This window comes from Cinclus cinclus, chromosome 10, assembly GCF_963662255.1.
Source record: "Cinclus cinclus chromosome 10, bCinCin1.1, whole genome shotgun sequence".
In the NCBI taxonomy this organism is placed as follows: Eukaryota; Metazoa; Chordata; class Aves; order Passeriformes; family Cinclidae; genus Cinclus; species Cinclus cinclus.
In genome coordinates, this window is record NC_085055.1 from 6,281,770 (window position 1) to 6,285,933 (window position 4,164).

Below are 4,164 nucleotides of genomic sequence, written 5' to 3' on the forward strand. Positions count from 1 at the left end.
TTCCACAGGCAGCTCCAGCTTCCAAACAGCACAGCTTGGCATGGCACTGCTGCAGTCACGACATAGGCACATCACAATGGCACACCTGAGTCTCACCCCCCTCTCAGCTCCTTCAGCTACACCAGATACATCCCATCCCTGCTGACATCCTGGCTGGGGTATGCATTGCCACCAGACAACACTGAGTACCCCCAGCCTCCCCAAGGCACCATTCAGCTCTTGCAGCACCACTCCTGATCCAGTCCTGGTGCTATTTTTTACAGACAAACTGGAAGGTGTTAGTAATATTACATAGAATGAATGTGAGTGGGGTCTCTTCAGGATTTTGCCTCACAGTCACTTTCTTGAGCTCTGCTGTCTTTGCATAACCAGAAACTCAGCCTTTACAGACTGGGATTACAACAGGAGTAGAATAATTTTAGTCACTCAGCAGTCAAGTCTTATGCAAATCTATCTGATACATTTCAAGTAGAAATCAGTTAAGCATTTAGATACTATCACCTAGCTAGACTGGTCATCTTCTAATTACTACAGATCTCCCAGCAAAGACAGAGCCAGCTATTTCAGAGCTTCTTTCCATTCAGAGGGCAAGAATCCACTTCTTAATGAAGCAAAAGGAGTAAATAAGTCAGGAAAAAAAAATCATCACATCATTGGATACAACCCCAGGAGACAGAAGACTGCCTTAAATGATTAACTAATACTGGCTGTCTGTGAGAGGATACCAAAGAAATTACTTGGCTATTAAAAAGAACCAAGCAAAAGAAACCACCCTCTGGCCTTGGTTGCTGGTTCTAATCAAGTAAGCATTCCTGCACACTCCTTATCACTGAGACACATGCTCCAAAAAGCTGAAAGAACAAAACCAATCAACATTAACAATAAACTCCAACTTGCTCATGGTAAACTTAAATTCATTTTTTTTCAGTTATACTTCTCCTCTCAAAAAGCTATTGCTTTAAAAAATCACATCCTCCCCTTTCCCTCCTGCCAACAAAAGACATGGAAAATATTATGGCTATTATTAATGTCCTTGGATGAGCCAACCTTCCTGAAGAGTTTCCCTTCCTTGCAGCAAAAGAGGGGAATGATCAGAGCCAAGAGAGGAGCAAAGAGCAAGCTTTGCTGTTGGTTACAACAGTGTAAAACTCTGCCAGCAGCTGAGTCAGTCATTAACACCAGCAGAATTATTGTTCCAATCAATTTGCCTCATGGTTGGGGTGCAGGTTCATTTTTCTAAGCACTGTGAAAGAAACATCCCCTGCTTGCAGTCCCTTCCCTGGCTGTGATCTGCAGAAGTTGTGCAGGATCACAGAATGCCTCAGTCTCAAAACATGGCTGAATTATGGATGAGGGAATTCAGGCGTAGAGATGCTGAAAAGACATTAAGTACCCAAATATACAGTGAGGAGACTTCTAAATATGAATAGGTTTGGCTTCCCTGCTCTCCAGTCAGGCAGGTACATGTCCATTCCTCCACTACACAGGGAAATTATGCTGTAGACAAAACAGTACAATGCTTCAAAGGTATTTTTGACACTTCAGTGTTGGTCTGGCCTGCCTAGTCTCAAGCACCTCATTTAGGCTATTAAATAGTGGCTATCTGGCAAAACTACTCCCCTTTGTAGAAATTCAAATCCCTCTATGGACCACAACACTCCCAACAGAAGTTACCTCTGCTACTCAGGACAATTTCACCCCCCATTTCCCCAAGTGCAGTCACATCCCAACAATCCCAAGCTCAGCAAAGCAGCCATGCCAGGGATGAGTGGGAGCCAGGTCTGGTCCTGCCCCAGCCACCTGCCTGCTGCAGGGCTCTGCTCCTGCAAGGAACCCTGCCCGAGCATCCCAGAGCAACACACTGTGTCTGCCCCTCCTGCTCAGTGCCATGGGGCAGCAGGCTGTGCAGCACAAGGGCTCACATCATGTTTCACCCATTTGCTACTCAATAAATATAATAAAATGTGTTACAGGATAAGTAATCTCCAGGCAGGCATTAAACATTATAAATTCTGACACTGAAGTATGGTCCCAGACATAACAACACCATTATGTTCTTGCTCACATGCCCAGAAGAGACTTTTCCCAGAATTAAACTTGGTAGAAGCACAAAAGGACCTTTTCTTCCTATGAGTTCAGTCAGCAAGCATAAGAAAAGATAATACATTTTGTAACAAATATACACCGTAAGAAACTGTATAATCAATGCAAACTCAGTGGATATTTTGGAAAATTCAGTAGCACAAAGGCAGCAAGTAGAAAAGGAAAAAAAGCAGAATAACAGCTCAGTTTGTCTTGATCCTGATATGGAAACCTAGCAAGGCAGTCAGTGCATGTGCATTTTGTATTTAGCACTAATTAGCAAGTTTAATCCAATATCTATCTTGATCTTCCCAACTGCTGTGAAGCACCTTCATTGATTGTGTAACAGCTTACAAAGCTCTGCCAATTTTCAATGATTAAAATCTTGGCAGCAGTTGCCCACCACCATGGTGCAGCCTTTAAAATAATTTTTAAAACTCCCTCAATAAATAATGGCAGCATTTAATAACAATTTGAGGATGAATGCTGTTTTTTTCTGGGTAGGGCCTAACTCCCAATCTTTGAAATGCAGGGTCATGTTTGCTTTATGTTTTAAACTTTTCTCTGGCTCAGGGAGATGAGAGCCTAACTTTTTTCCCCTTCCCTTTCCTTTTTAATGAAAGCTGAGGTTTGCCTAAAATATTGTGACTATAGCAACCAGACTAGATTTTATTATGGGGGTATTTTTAGCTGGTAGGCCAGGTGACAGGACTGCAGCAGAGCCACTGGGATGGCACTTGCCCACTTTATTATTGTTGTGACACAGCCAAAACCAGCCCTGCTGCTGCCTCATTGTTTGAGGTGACCAGAGTTACCACGGCTGGAGTCAGGTGCCCCTTCTGCTGCACCCACACACCGTGCAGGGTGGGTTTGTGTTCCACGGGCACACAGCAGGGCAAAGTGCATTTCAGTGTTAGTGCAGTGTTCTGTCCAGCTTTTCAAGGATCCTGTCCCACTGCACAGTCCTGGAGAAGGTCAGGTTATCTGTATGATCATCACCATGAAAATATTTACACCAAGGGAGCGCGCACATGAACAAACTCTGAAGAGCATTTTCCTGACCTGTTTTCCTCTTCCTGCCCACACTCAATTTATGTCCTTCTGCCAATCATAAAATGCAGGCTTTTCCAGTGCAAACTTTGTGAAATTAAGTTGTTTACCTAGCCACAGCCAAAGGTTAAATACACATATTTTCCTGCTGACTTCACTGCATTTAACCTTTGAAGTTTGGTCGTGAAAATCCCTAGCCCATCCATGTAAAACAAATGGAAAAACTCAGAGAGCAGCACTATTTGGGATTACTCAGGGATGTTTGAGTAGGTATTATCTTTGCCTCTCTCAAAGCACTGCAAAAACGATTTCTCTTCCTCTAAAAAAAAAACAAAACATCCTTTTCCCCTGCACACATCTGCCCAGGGGCAGGGCAGAGGGACAAAGTTACTGCAACATGTTTGTGCTGGTAAGGACAAGGTTTCATGTGCCACATGAGATAAGGAACAGATTGGGGCAGAACTCTCCAGAAAAGTCCTTTTGAGGATTCTGCCTTGCAGGAGGAGGTGTTGGAGCAGGGATAAATTATTTTTCAAGAGTGTGGTATATTTAATTACATTTGCTATTGTCCAGTGAGGGCTTCAGAACAACAAATGCATTTCTGCCCAGTCTGGGTTCATCCAACTGTTTAATTTTTAGCATCCTCCATCAGCAGCATCAGAAGCCAATAAAATCAAACCTACCTGAATTCTCCAGAGGTCAACAGCATCAGGAGCTGGAGGCAATGTCCCCACCTGGGTCTGTGAGAGTCCCAGTCCCACTCTGGCACTTGTTGCAGAACTCAAGCAGTTTATTGAACTGAGACTGGCCAAGGGCATGAGTGTCATTGCCTCCTGCTCAGGAAACATCCTTGCTACAGAAAACACGGGCAGCAAATCATCAGTTACAGGAACAAAGGAAAAGTTCAGAGCCAGGACCACAAACGCATCAGCATTTGTTTCTCTTTTGTCACCAGTGTCACCTTGTGCTTCCTGAGGGTCTGATCCTGCTTTCTATGCAAAAGCATTGGTGAGAGCTGCACGAACATGGCAA